This window comes from Peromyscus leucopus, chromosome 12, assembly GCF_004664715.2.
Source record: "Peromyscus leucopus breed LL Stock chromosome 12, UCI_PerLeu_2.1, whole genome shotgun sequence".
NCBI classification, from domain to species: Eukaryota; Metazoa; Chordata; class Mammalia; order Rodentia; family Cricetidae; genus Peromyscus; species Peromyscus leucopus.
The window spans coordinates 39,526,350-39,542,079 of record NC_051073.1 but is presented as its reverse complement, the minus strand read 5'-3'; the positions used below and the strand labels follow the sequence as shown (position 1 = coordinate 39,542,079).

General features: G+C 37.2%; 1 long non-coding RNA gene across 1 annotated transcript; it reads right to left on the bottom strand.

Moving 5' to 3' along the window:
• Nucleotides 1-2,533: 2,533 nt before the first annotated feature.
• LOC119088859 lies at nucleotides 2,534-12,603 on the bottom strand. Its single transcript, XR_005092595.1, has 2 exons — nucleotides 12,460-12,603; nucleotides 2,534-2,816 (listed from the first exon to the last, which is right to left on the bottom strand). It is a non-coding gene; the product is annotated as an uncharacterized LOC119088859 (long non-coding RNA).
• Nucleotides 12,604-15,730: the final 3,127 nt, after the last annotated feature.

Sequence of the window (15,730 nt, the reverse complement as noted above, 5' to 3'; positions counted from 1 at the left end):
CTCCTCCTAAGGTTATTGACCAAATATAATCCATACTCTGCCAGCATGCCAAGGGACTTCTCATAGAGCAGGTGTACTGAAACCCTTAAGCTGGGAAATCCTATGAGGGTGACCACAAATATGAACACCACTCTTCCGTAAATGCAGCTACTACTTGAGGCTCTTCAAAACATTTTCTTGTGTTTTACCTCATTTCATTCTCATTAGCTGTTCTTAGTGTAGTTTAAGTATTATTTTCCAACTTGGGAGACGAAGAAAGGGACTCATTATGCACCAATCGCTGTTTTAATGATAGAGAAAACTTAGTTCTGCAAGAGAGAACACATGGAGCTGTGGCTGGAGAACACTTGTAATCATGGAGTCGAGTTTTTCCCCCTTTCTTATTTTGCAAACATTTCCTCCTCTGTAGAACTGCTCCTAGAGGAAACATTTCTAATGTGTGAGGTGATGGCTTCATGATTCTAGATACCTTAGTCCCACGTGGATGGAGATATGTCTCAGTTGGTTTGACTCAGTGTCAATATGCCAATACTTTTGTCTGAACAAAATGAATCAGCTCAATGTTGGTTTATAATGGAATCTGGTGACAAGGAATCCTCACTGAAATCCAACCAAAGCATCTCATCCAAAAATCAATATTATGTACATACTTGTTATAGAAACTCATTGGGGAAATTTCTTTCTACTTCCATATCTTATATGGAAAGGGAGTGACTGGTACTAAAGAGATTCAATTCCTGATGTCACTGAATGGTAGAGATTGATACCATGGTAGAGATTGAGTCATTATGCTCAACATAAGAATGGGGTAGAGAAATAAAATTATAGAATTAGTTTAAAATAATAATCTCAGCAACTGTAAACATTAAGCAATACAAACGCATTGCAGCAGTTGCTCTGGCACCAAAAAGAGAGAGTTCACTGAGGTGGGACGCTGAAGTGCCTAAATCAGACTGAGGCCCTGATGTATCCAGATCTTTTCTGAACTCTGACTAGAGAATTAGGGTCAGCTTGACTGGAACACTTACTTAATGAGCAATATAACACACTGGACAAAGGATTCTTGGGATATTGAATTATTCATGACTCAAGGAGCTTAACTAGAGGAACCAGGAAAAAACTGGATTTGTTAGGGTAAGTTAAGAGTCAACGTGTGTATCTTTTCCTTCTACCACACACATTAGCCACTCTTTAGATCTTGGTAAGGAAGTGGGGAACCCAATGAGAATTTCAAATTTAGTTTCAGCTTGCATTTGGACCTTTGTATAGTAAAGAAGTTTATCTGGGTGGTAGGGGAAGCCAGCATAAGTTTTAAATTTAGCCAGAGAGAGTGTCTATTAGTTGAAGTTTCAACTCAACATCAAGGTCCAGGAGAAACTATAATTCTAGTGGGAGGCTAAATTGATTCTTTTTGGTTTCTGGTTTATCATACTTTGTCAAGTCCCTAGAGCACGATTTATGAGGCAAGAGGTTTAAGACTTGTGTCATTCCCTGTAGCTCTCACATTGAATTAGTAGGGCTGGCTACTTTGGTTTCTATTTATACCATAAGTCTATTTTTAGCAAATCCAACTTGTGGCCGTTTGCCCATTATTGTATGTTGGTTTATTGTATATTGGTAATAGGGAATGAATGGCTTGATTTCCTGGGGATGAGTATATAAATGTCTGGGTTATCATGAAACTGGCTATGTACACATGTCGCTTGTCACCATCCCATTAAAGTCAATTTCCAAAGAGGAATTGCCAGACTTCTTGGCATGCACATCTATCATCCATATACGGGAATCATTAGACTATGTAAATGCGGCCTTTTTGTACTCCTCTGTGCTTTGTGTTCACGGGTAGAGTTACTCAGTAGTATAAATAAACCAGGAAGTCTTAGACTGAAAAGTTCCTTGGACTGGGAAATAATATAAGTTTTATTTTAAGTGTGTTTGTTGCTTCCATATGAGTTTTTGTTTATGTTTTGGATTACAGCCATTGCCACCATTGTGCGAGAGCCAGAAAGAAATTTCACTGGGTGTTTCTTGTAGAGGCTGTGAATTACTGTATTTCTTCAGTTTTTACTGGAGCACACTGAGTAAGTGGACTAAGAGGCTGCACACCCACACAGCACAAATCTAAAGCTTTCCCTCTTTTAATAGTTGTTTAACAGGCAGAGCATGGCCTTACCTATTTAGATTTAGATAAACCTCAGGCACAAATGGTCACACTCTTCTATGACAATGTATAACAATCCTTTTTTATTTTTTTGTTTTTCAGAAAAACACCTAGCCAATAGTTCTTCTTCAAGGAAATGACTAAAACAATTTCTTACATCTTATATATGATCCTTACATTTTCTAGCACATATCTATCTGCTGCTACACTCACTCGTTTATCTCGTAAAAGAAATTCTGAAAAACAATGACATTTTCAGATTATCAGGATAAAAGCAACTATACATGGGGATAGCCTTCTATTGTTCAGGATATAACAGAATGAAGACATTTTCCTGTTTGCTGCCACATTTATTTATTTATAACTTGACCATTTTTTTTCATTTCCAATCCTTGGCTGAGGTGGTAGGAAGAGTAATGGTCCTTAGCATTGAAGACACGTTACTTTATGTAGTAAAAAAGGATTGAGATATGAACTGTAAGATGGGAATTTTTATCCTAGGTTAACTCCATGGGCATGATGTAAAAGTGGAGCAGGCTTCCTAGCTGTAGTTAGAGGAAGAGACTTCAGAAGTGAACAAGGAATGGAGAGATGCTTCTTAACTTGCTTCATGAAAGGTCTTCATGATCTGAGTAACACAGTCAGGCTATAGAAACTGGAAAAGACAGGGAAGTAGATTATTTCTTAGAAACTCTGCATCTGTTAGCTAATGATACCTTAATTTTAAACACTGAGAAGCATTTCCAATACAGATTTACAGATCTATAAGATAATAAATTTATGTTGGTTATTTGATGTAATAGCAACATAAAACTAATAATTTTCTACCCAGCCATGGTTTTTGGTTCTTTTTCAATGGTCTTGACATTTTGGACCTTGTATGTCCTCCATTTTCACCTTGGTCATTAGTCTTATCTCTTAGATCTTAGATCTCAGATGAAGATGACTTCCATGCCTTGATATTGGATATTAGCTAAAACATCCCATCCCCTGGTTTTAGGTTTTTTTTTTTTTTTTTTTTTTGCCACAGATTCTTTTACAATACCAACCCATTTTTCCTATTTGTGGTTTTCCTTTTCTATTACATATCATCAGGACTAGTCTGGATTTCAGGAATTATTAACTATCATCTGACCTTATTATTCAGTTCTCTGGGGCTAAGCATGTTCTAGTTAAACAACAATAACCATTTTCACTTGCAACTTGCACATTAGAGAACTGAGTCATTCAGGGAAGGCTGGATCATTCTGTAGAAACACAAGCAGCTTCAAAATGTTAGAAACGTATGAAATACCCAGGCCAATCAGTTGAGGACTCTGACCATAGCTCCTCACATGAGTTATGGAACCATTACCAACTTTACAGTTATTATTCACAATACACTGTAAAAGAGCCATGCACATGCAACCAACAATTATTTTGTTTAGAAGTAAACATGTTCTCTGGGTTCTCAACACATTGTCACAACTTGTCCTAAAGTCCCATTTAAGGACTGTGCTGTTTTTTTTTTTTTTAATCAATTTGACATAAGTTAGAGTTGTCTGGATAAAGAAAATGATAAATGAATTGACTCTATCAGATTGGTCTGTAAGAAAATCCGTGGGAGTATTTTCTTGATTAATGATCGGTGTGGGAAGGCCCAGCTCACTGTGGGCAGTGCCACCCCCAGGCAGATGTTCTGAGTTGTATAAGAAAGCCGGCTGAGCAATCAATGAGGAGCAAGCTAGTAGGAAGTACTCTTTCATAGCCTTTGCTTTAGTGTCTGCATCTAAGTTTCTACCTTGAGTTTCTTCCCTGACTTACCTTTATGATGGTCTGTAAGGTCTAAGATGAGTTAACCTTTTCCTTCTCTGAGTTGCTTTGGTCAATGCTGTTTGTCTCAGTAATGGAAAATCAAATTAGACTAACAGAGCTGTGTGGTATAGGCAGGTGATTATGTGCATGGAGGGTAGCCATTGTTATGTGTTCATCAACACATTGTTATGTGTTCATAAAACAAGCATTGGGGAACAGCTTCACATGTACTAAATATATCTAGAAGTGTACTTTCCTATAATAAGGGTTTCTTGAAACATACTTGATCATAAAATGGCAAAATGACAAACTCTAGTGTTTTCCCATTTTATTTCTCTAATGATTGATGAACATAGAAATCAGAAGATATTTAAAAAGTCCCCAGAATCAAGTAAAAATCAAAGTACAATTTACCAGAATCTTTGGAGAATAGCTGATTCTAAGAGGAAAGTTCACAGCTGTGAGTATTTACATTTAAACAACCCAGAGAAATGTAGAATAATTCAATTATAGACCTTAAGATTGTAGAAAAACAAAATCTAGGCAAACCAAAAGCACTAGACCACACATATACACACAACACAGACAGACAGACAGACAGACAGACACACACACACACACACACACACACACAGAGAGAGAGAGAGAGAGAGAGAGAGAGAGAGAGAGAGAGAGAGATCAGGTTATAGATTAATTAAATGGAATATAAAAAGAGAGTATATAGAATTAACTGTCAATTGTTTAAAAATATAAAAAAGATTGACAAACTCTTAGCCAATTTAACCAAATGAGAGGGAAGATCAAAATTAATATCCCTAGAGATGAAAAAATGGATGTGATAAAGATTCCAAAGAAATACAGAAAATTATTGGTAAAAACTTCTATTCTTACAAATTTGGAAATCTAGCGGTGGGCTAATTCTTAGACACACATGACCAGAACTAATTCAGGAAGATAAAAACAGTTTAAGCAGATTCATAACAGTCTCCCAACAAAGAAAGTCCTAATAATTAGTGAAATCACTGCTGAGTTCTACCAAATCATTGAAGAAAAACTAACATCAATGCTTCTCAAACTGTTCTGTTAAGCACAAAGGGAAGGAAAGCTAATAAACTCATTCTAAGAAGCCAGCATTACCTTGATACCCAAATCAGATAAAGACACAACAAAAAAGAAAACCATAAGCCAAATTCCTCAGTGAACATAGACACAAAAATGCTTGTGGCCGCATTCCTGCTGAGCTCTTCCTGGCCTGGCTCCAGAGAGTAGCACCTAGCCCCAATCCATCCTTTGTTTAACTACACCTTTTGTTTATCCTATCCCTTTTGTTTCTCCTATCACCCTATGTGAATCTTTTCTGAGTCTCCCAAGGATCAAAGGCCTATGCAAAACTTAGTTCAGGAAACTCAGAAACCTTGATACCTAAGAAATCAAGGAATTTGCACTTGGCATTTTATCTTTGGGAGCTCCTTTCAGGTTGCTTTGAAGATATGGAAATTAACTGGCTAAACTTTAAATAGAGAGAAAATAAAAATGCCCTGAACAAAGGGAAAGCACTTCAGTCTTTAGAGGCTGGATCCTCCTGCAGCACCAAATTCATTCTTAAGGTGCCTCTGAGTCTTCTTTCCACAGCACCATGTGCACCCACACACCTATGCCATGACAAACCACAACAAATGCTCAATAAAATTCTTACAAATAGAATTCAATTTAGAGACCGGGTGGTGGTGGCGGCGGCGGTGGCGGCGGCACATGCCTTTAATTCCAGCACTTGGGAGGCAGAAGCAGGAGGATCTCTGTGAGTTCAAGCCAGCCTGGGCTACAGAATGAGTTCCAGGACAGGCTCCAAAGCTACACAGAGAAACCCTGTCTCAAAAAACTGAAAAAAAAAAGAATTCAATTTAGTTTCACTGTAAGAATGGCTCAACATATGTTGATTAATCGGTGTAGTGCAGCAGAGAGTTAAGGGCAGAAATCGCATGATCATCTAAACAGATATATAAAAGACTTTTGACATAGCTCAACATCCTTTGATGATCAAAATACTGAAGAAACTAGGAATAAATGGAACCTACCTTGGCATAATAAAGGCTACATACAATAAACCTATGTCTAACCTTATAACTAATAAGGAAAAGTTGAAAGCATTTCCTCTAAAATTAGGACCAAGACAAATTTTCTCATTCTCTGCTCTTACTCAACATAACGCTTGGAGTCTAAGCTACAGAAAGAGAAAGAAAGAAAAGGGACACAGATAGGAAAGGAAGTCAATTTATCTCTCTTGTGGGATGATATAAATCTCTGCTCAAAAGACTGGAGACATCACCAGAAAAGTCTTAGATCTAACAAACACTTTCAGCAAAGTACCAGGTGCAAAATCAAAATCAAAAATGCAAAAAAAAAAACCCAGTAGTTTTTATATGCTAATAATTAACTTGCTTAATATTCACAGTAGCTTAAATATAGATCTTGGAATAAACCTAACCTAGGAGCTGAAAGTCTTCTATAGTAAAATGTTATGGCTAAAGAAAGAAATTATAGAGGACACTAGAAGGAGAAGCCTTCTTTATTCATGGATTGGCGCAATTAATATTATGAAAATGGCTATGTCACCAGTATGTCTACAGCTTTAACACATTTCCTAGCAAAATTTCAATGGCATTCTTCATAGAAATAGAAAAGGAATATAAAAATATATAGGGAAGTACAAAAGATGCCAAATAGTCAAAGCAGTCTTGAGCAGAAAGCAGTGCTGGGTGTTCATAATACCCAAACTCAAATAATACTATAGAGCCACAGTGACAAAGTCAGTATGATAATGACATCTAGGCCCCAAAACAAGGGCACCCACATTTGTAAAAGAAACATTACAAAAGCTTAAATCACACATAGAACCCACACAATGGTAGTGGGAGACTTCAACACCCCACTCTCACCAATCGACAGGTCATACAGACAGAAACTAAACAGAGAAATAATGGAACTTACAGACATTATGCCTCAAATGGACCTAACAGATAGCTACATAACATTTCACCCAAATACAGAAGAACACACTTTCTCTGTACTGCGTGGAACCTTCTCCAAAATTGACCATATACTCAGGCACAAAGCAGGTCTCAACAGATACAAAAATATATGAAATAACCCCCTGTATTTTATCAGAGCACCATGGATTAAAGGTGGATTTTAACAACAACAGAAATAACAGGAAGCCCTCAAACTCATGGAAATGGAGCAACTCTCTACTGAGTTATCATTGGGTCAAGGAAGAAATAAAGAAAGAAGTTAAAGACTTCCTAGAATTCAAAGAAAATAAATGCACAATATACCCAAACTTAGGGAACACAATGAAAGGGGTGGTAACAAGAAAGTTCATAGCACTAAGTACCTTCATGAATAATTTGGAGAGATCTTATATTAGTGACTTAATAGCACACCTGAAAACTCAGAAAAAAAAAAGACACATTTAAGAGGAATAGATGACAAGAAATAATTAAAATGAGGGCTGAAATTAATAAAATAGAAACAAAGAGAACAATACAAAGAATCAATGAAACCAAGAGTTGGTTCTTTGAGAAAATCAACAAAAAATAGATAAACCTTTATCTAAACTAAGTAAAAGGCAGATAGAGACTATGCAAATCAACAAAATCAGAAACAAAAATGGAGATATTATAACAGACTCTGAGGAAATCCAGAGAATCATTAGGTCATACATCAAAAACCTGTACTCCACAAAATTGGAAAAATCTAAAAGAAATAGACAAATTTCTTGATAGGTACCACTTACCAAAGTTAGATGAAGATGAGATAATCAATTTAAATAGATCAATAGCCCCTAATGAGATAGAAGCAGTAATTAAGTCTCCTGACCAAAAAAACCCAGGCCAGATAGTTTTAATACAGAATTCTACCAGACTTTCAAAGAAGAGCTAATACCAATACTCTCCAAATTATTTCACAAAATAGAAATGGAAGGAACATTTTCAAATTCTATGAGGCCACAGTCACCCTGATACTCAAACCATGCAAAAACTCAACAAAGAAAGAAAATTACAGACTAGTTTCACTCATGAACATTGTTACAACAATACCCAATAAAATACTGACAAACTGAATCCAAGAACACATCAAAAAGATCATCCAGACCAAGTAAGCTTCATCCCAGAGATACAAGGATGGCTCAACATATGAAAATCTGTCAACGCCATCTACCATATACACAAACTAAAAGAAAAAAAATTACATGATCATGTCCTTATATACTGAAAAAGCCTTTGACAAAATGCAACATCCCTTCATGATAAAAGTCTTGGAGAGATCATGGATGCAAGGGGCATACCTAAACATAATAGAAGCATTATACAGCAAGGCAATTGCCAACATAAAATTAAATGGAGAGAATCTCAAAGCAGTTCCATTAAAATTAGGAACAAGACAAGGTTGTCCATACTCTCCATACCTATTCAATGTAGTACTTGAAGTTCTAGCTAGAGCAATAAGACAACTAAAGGAAATCAAGGGGATACAAAAGGAAAGGAAGAAGTCCAAGTATCATTGTTTGTATATGATATGGTAATATACATAAGTGACCCCAAAAACTCTACCAGCGAATTCCTACAGTTGATAAACACTTTTAGTCAAGTGGCTGGATACAAGATTAACTAAAAAATTATCAGTAACTCTCCTACATATAAATGATAAACAGGCTGAAAAACAAATAAGAGAATCAACACTTTGTATAGTAGTCTCAAATAATACAAAATACTTTGTAACTCTAACCAAGCAAGTGGAAGACCTGTGTGACAAGAACTTTAAGCCTTTGAAGAAAGAAATTGAAAAAGATATCAGAAGATGGAAAGATCACTTATGCTTATGTATCAGTAGGATTAAAGTAGTAAAAATGGCCACCTTACCAAAAACAATCTACAGATTCAATGTAATCCCCATTAAAATCTGAACATAATTCTTTACAGACCTTGATAGAATAATACTCAACTTCATATGGAAAAACAAAAAAACCCAGGAAAGCTAAAATAATCATGTACAATAAAAGAACTTCTGGAGGTATCACCATCTCTGATTTCAGGCACTACTATAAAGCTATAGTAATAAAAACCACATGGCATTTGCATAAAAACAGTTAGGTGGATCAATGGAATCAAATCAAAGTCCAGACATAAATCCACACACCTATGGACACCTGATTTTTGACAAAAGAAGCCAAAATTATACAATGAAGAAAAGAAAGGATCTTCAACAAATGGTGCCAGTCTAACTGGATGCTGGCTTGTAGAAGAATGCCAAATAGATCCATATCTATCACCCTGCACAAAACTGAAATCCAGTGAATCCAAGACTTCAAAATAAATCCTGATACACTGAACCTGAGAGAAGAAAAAGTGGTAAATAATCTTAAGTACAGTGGCACAAGAGACAATTTCCTGGACACAACACCAATAGCACCGATACTAAGATTGACAATTAATAAATGGGACCTCATGAAATTAAAAACTTTCTGTAAGGTAAAGGACAGTGTCAATATGACAAAATGTCAGCCTACAGAATGGGAAAAGATCTTCACCAACTCCACATCTGACAGAGGGCCAATTTCCAAAATTTATAAAGAACTCAAGAAACCAGATATCAACAAACCAAAAAATCCAATTGAAAATGAGCTACTAAACTAAACAGAGAATCCTCAACTGAATAATCTCAAATGGCTGAGAAATACTTTAGGAGATGTTCAACATCCTTAGACATCAGGGAAATGTAAATAAAAATGACTCTGAGGTTCCATCTTACACTTATCAGAATAGCTAAGTTCAAAAACACAAGTGACAGCTCATGCTGGAGAGGATGTGGAGTAAGGGGAACACTCCTCCATTGCTGGTAGGAGTGCAAACATGTACAGTCACTTGGAAGTCAGTGTGGCAGTTTCTCAGAAAACTGGGAATCAATCTACCAGAAGATCCAGCTATATCACTCTTGGCCATATATCTGAAGGATGCTCAATCATACCACAAGGACACTTGCTCAACCATGTCCATAACTGTTTTATTTGTAATAGCTAGAAACTGGAAACAACATAGGTGCCCCTCGACCAAAGAACAGATAAAGAAAAGGTGTTAAATTTACACAGTGGAATATTACTCAGCTGTTAAAAAGACAAGGACACCAGGAAATTTGAAGGCAAATGTATAGAATTAGAAAAATCATTCTGAGTGAGGTAACCCAGACTAAGAAAGATAATATGATATATTTGTCACTCATAAGTCAATTTTGGCTGTAAGATGAAGACAACTATGTTATAATCCACAGCCAAAGGAAGACCATGTAACAAGGAAGGTTCATGGGGGAACACTTGAATCTTCCTGGGAAGAGGAAATATACAAGATTTCATGAGTGTATTGAAGGCAGGTGCGGATGGGAATAGGTTGTGGGGGCAGAGAGGGAGAATACTGAAAGAGACTATTGGGAAGGGGGAACATTTTGGGGTCAGGTAAAAACCTGGCACAAAAGAATCTACAAGGATGATCCCAGCTAAGACTCCTAGCAATAGCAAACACATAGCCTGAACTGGCCATCTCCTGTGACCAAATGGGTGCCTAGTTCAGTTCTTATCAGAGACTTCAGCCAGCAACTGATAGAAACAGATGCAGACCCACAGCCAAACACTAGGTGGAGTTTGGGGAAATCCTTCAGAAGAGGGTGAGAAAGGATTGTAAGAGACAGAGAGGTCAAAGACACCACAAGAAAACTCACAGAATCAACTAACCTGGCCTCATAGGGGCTCACAGAGACTGGACCGACAACTAGAAAGCCTGCATGGGATTGACCTAGGCCCTCTGCATATGTGTTACAGTTGTGTAGCTTTGTCTTTGTGACTCTTAACAGTGTGAGTAGTGGTTGTCTCCGACTCTTTTACTGGCATTTGGGACCTTACCCCTCATACAGGTTTATCTTGCCCAGCCTTAATACAAGGGAACAAGAGGAGGTGCTCAGTCTCACTGCAACTTGATATGACACATTTTGTTCATACTCATGTGAGACCAGCCTTTTCCTAAACAGAAAGGAAGGAGAAGTGGATTGGGGTTGGGAATAGGGGTGGGGGTTGGGTGGGAAACTAGGAGGAGAGGAGGGAGGGGAAACTGCAGCCAGGATGTAAAACAAACAAACAAACAAACAAACAAATTTACATAAAAGACTTGGCTCTTAGGTCTGGTGCTTCCTGATATGTAGTCATGCATATTTAATTTGACATTATAGTGTAATAAAATGCTGTTGCAAGAAAGAAAACAAATGCTGTGTAAGATCCAAAAAGGTGGTAGCTCACTGCTTCCAGGGACATTTGAAGAGGCTTTAGGGAAGATAATCTCTGAAGTGCCTTTACATTTTAATTACCCAAAGGTGTGATCTTGTGCATATTTTGTTGTTAAATGGGGTGATTATATTGTTGGTCAAGATATGGGATTCTATAGTTTTTTTAAGTTTCTTTAGCTTATTATAATATTTTTGATAAACAGAGTGCTTCCAGCTCTTTAAGTGGCATGGACAGGCTTTATTTGCCCCTTTCATCTCAAACCCCAATATATGTTGGATGAACGAGTGATTTTAGAAAGAAGAAAGAAATTTCAGAAAGTGTCTTTGAGACCTTATCTATAATTTTCTTCATTCATGTTTGAGCCTCAGTAGTATTTATGTGGAGGATATGTTCATCCTTAACCAGAACAATTCAGCTTCCTTACGTGGAGTTCTAATGATTAGATGAGAAGAGTTTCCTTGATGAGAAGGGTTCCTGTTGTATATTTTGCTTGTGTTTGGCAAATAAAGTCTTCCTGGAGATCAGAGGGCAAGGCTAGCCACTAGTTAGCCATAGAGGCCAGGCAGTCGTGGAACACACCTTCAATGTGGTGGAGCACTTGGGAGGAGGAAGCAGGAAGATCAGGGGTCCAAGGTCACCCTGGGCTACACTAGGTTGAACCAGTCTAAAAGAGTAACAGAGCTGGGGAGTGGTGTGCACACCTTTGATTCCAGTACTTGGGAGCCTCAAGCCTTTAATTCCAGCACATGCGAGGCTCAAGACTTTGATCCCAGCACATGGGAAGTTCATGTTTTTAATCCCAGCACTAGAGAGGTAGAGACAGGAATACAAGGCAGGTGGAGACAGGATCTCGGCCCCCATTCAGTCTGAGGATTTGTAGAGACAAGGTCTCTAGTGGCCGCTGCTCTGCTTCTCTGATCTTTTAGCTTTCACACTCATATGTGACTCCTGGTTTTTTATTGATAAGTCTAATTAGGATCTCAATTCAAGCTCCCTTGATGGGAAGAGTTCCCTTGATGAGAAGGGAGCTATCATTGCCTTTTACCAGTCCTCAGTTTCTTCACACATTCAAATAAACTGATTACAAATCTGTATCTTTCCTCACAGTGTTGCATTCCTTTTTTAGATTTAGGATTTGGAAGATTGTGTAGATGGAGGGGAGATCTGGAGCACTTACTGTTCTACTGTTTGTATTTTGTAGAAGAGGAGCTGAGCAGTAAGGGTGTCAAAAGATCATGGAAAGTCCAAATCAAGGATTCAAGCATTTGGTCTTCCTCTTAGCAGGCTTTCATCTCCTTCCACATCCAGTTTGAGGTCTTAAAAATCTACAAGTTAAAACAAAGTAAGTGGATTAAACAAAAATGAACTTACAACATCTTTCAAATTATGAACATTAACTTGTGGTAAGTGAGAAGATATTTTGAGCTCTGATGAATTCCTTGATAGACTTCAAACATCAATAAATGTAAGGTAGGATTAAGAAGCTGTGGTGTTCTAATGCACAATTGAGTAATGACAGAAACAAATAGTGGACTGTGTGTTCAAAGGCCTAGAAGAAAATATTTCAAAGATTTCCCTGCACAAAACTATGATACATTTGGGAAGATAGATATGGCCAACAAGATTTAAACTTTACACAGTGCATACATGCATTAAAACATCACATGATTCCCCATACATGTGATTTTTAAAAATTTAATTAATAAATTTATTTTACACCCTGACAGTTTCCCTTCCCTCATCTCCTCCTATTCCCTCCGCCCACCTCCCCTCCACCCCTCCTCTGTTCACAAATGGGCAGGCTGTCCATGGATATCAGCAAAGCATGGCATATCAAGTTGCCATAAGACGAAGCACCTTCCCCTGTATTTAGGCTGGGCAAGGCAATCCAGTATGAGGAATAGATTCCCAAGAGCCAACCAAAGCATTAGAGACAGCCCTTACTCCCGTTATTAGGAGTTCCACAAACAGACCAAGCCACACAACTGTCACTTCTATGTAGAGGGCTTAGGTCTATCCCAGGCAGGCTAGGGCCCTGGTTGTAGCTAGAGTTTTCCTGCCTTGCCCACAGTCAGGACAAATCTTTGTCACCTGCCAGTCCCACAGCCGCTCAGACCCAACCAAGTAAACACAGAGACTTATATTGCATACAAACTGTATGGCCGTGGCAGACTTCTTGCTGACTGTCCTTATAGCTTAAATTAATCCATTTCCATAAATCTATACCTTGCCACGTGGCTGGTGGCTTACCAGCGTCTGCACATGCGGCTGGTCATGGTGGTGGCTAGCAGTTTCTCTCTGCCTCAGCCTTCCGCTTCCCAGAATTCTCCTCTCTCCTTGTCCCACCTACTTGCTGCCTGGCCACTGGCCAATCAGTGTTTTATTTATTGACCAATCAGAGCAATTTGACATATAGACCGTCCCACAGCACCTGGTTGTTGGTTCAGACTCTGTGAGTTGTTATGAGCCAGGTTCGTTGTTTCTGTGTCCTCATTCATAAGTGGATATTAACTGTAAAGTGAAGGATAACCATACTACAACCCACAGCCCCAGACAGGCTAGGTAAATTAGGCCCCCAGAGGGCCCAAGGGGGGGCATGCATTTGAGTAATTTTTAATTGTATGTCAGTTAAAATTAACTTAGTTAAACATGTCTATCCAAGACTAATTGTAAAAATGAACTTGGATTCCCTGACAGAATATCACAGACTGAGTGGCTCAAGTGACAGATTTTTTTTATTTTATGTCTTGATATTATAATATAATTTCCTCATTTACTCCTTTCATTTTCTCTTCCCAAACCATCTCTTATGTCCTTCCTTCCTTTCTTTCCTTCAAATTCATGGCCTCCATTTCTTCATTAATTTTTTTTTGTGTGTAGAAAGCAAAACACATATTACATACTAATATTTTATAACCAAACATGAATTTTGTCTCATGGAAAGAGCACATAATTTAATAGGAGTAACCATCATTAGAGTACCAATCTGGGATCAAGCTTTGAAACAGGACCTTTGGGGCACATTCTAAATCCAATCTATAACATATGCAAATTTCTTTATTTTTAAACCTAATAATGATCTGGATTGTTTTCCTAGTTTGACTATTATGAATAAAGATTCTATGAAAATTAAAGTATAAATCTCTTTTTATATATACTTTCTTTCCATTGAATAAATGCCTAGAGGTAAACTGGCTAGATCCTATCCTTTAATATTTAAATATGGCATTTTTTAACTTTATTCTGCCAAAATATTTTCAGAAGTGATTGAATTGTTTTTAATTTTTGTAGGGAATCACTGAATAATCCATTTCTTTAACAGTGTCACTGATACTAAGTGTTAACCACCTGAAGTTTAGCTATTGTGATAATCATGAATGTATCTTATCATGGTTTTAAACATCACTTCTGTAATGGCTAATTATGGTAAGTATATCATCATATATTTATTGCTATCTATAGCTCTTCTTTGGTGAGGTCAGTGCTCAAATCCTGCCTATTTTAAATATTGGGCTGTTTATTTTCTTTTGCTATATTTTCAGAGTTCTTTATGTATTCTGTTACAAGCTTCTTGTCAGACATATGCTTATAAATACTTGTTATTGTACTTCAATTTGTAAAGTTATGGATACAATCCTGTGTACTCTGTATTTACAAATACCATTTCATTAATAGTTCAAGCTTATAAAAATAATGTTGAAGAAAGTTGAGGAGCAGCAGCACCCTAAGGACAGGAATCAAGAGGAGATGTAGGAAGATCTAGGACCCTCATTTTATTTTATTTATTTTGGTTTTCTGTTTCCTAAACATTTAGCTCATGTGTTTTTTCTTAGTATATCAAGAATTAGTTGTTCTACTCAGGGCATTTGGAAATATGAAATATCATATACAATGCTTCCTTAATTTAATGTTTACAGTTTTATCAAGATGATGTACATACACAAGGTTATATAAGGAAATGCTTGTGGGCAAAGCTTAGAAAAATCAGTAATTCTCTGGCCAATCCCTTGTTACCTTTCTGTCATTCTGTTAGTTTCTGCTTCTAGTAATTGCCTCTATATTTCTAAATTGCTAATCTTCTATAGAGTTGTCTGTTTTAGGCTTTATTCTTAATTTGCTCTTGTGGTATAGGATGATTTAAACAATTATGTGCTCCCAACCATATACCCTCCCAATTTATTCAAACAGGTAGATGATAATAATAATTTGAATATAATACTATACAAGTATGTTCACTTTTCAGCTATAATGTATTATGTTTCCATTTTCCCTCTTATATGTTTTTTCTTTTTTTCTGGAAATATTTCTTTATTTCCACTTTTATTCTATGCAGTTTGGCTACTCTTGCAATTTCCCAGCTTCTCTGTCACACTGGTCATATATACATCAATATTCTTTCCCCAGATGTTTGGGCCCTTGGCTAGTATATTCATTTTCCCCCTGGGATT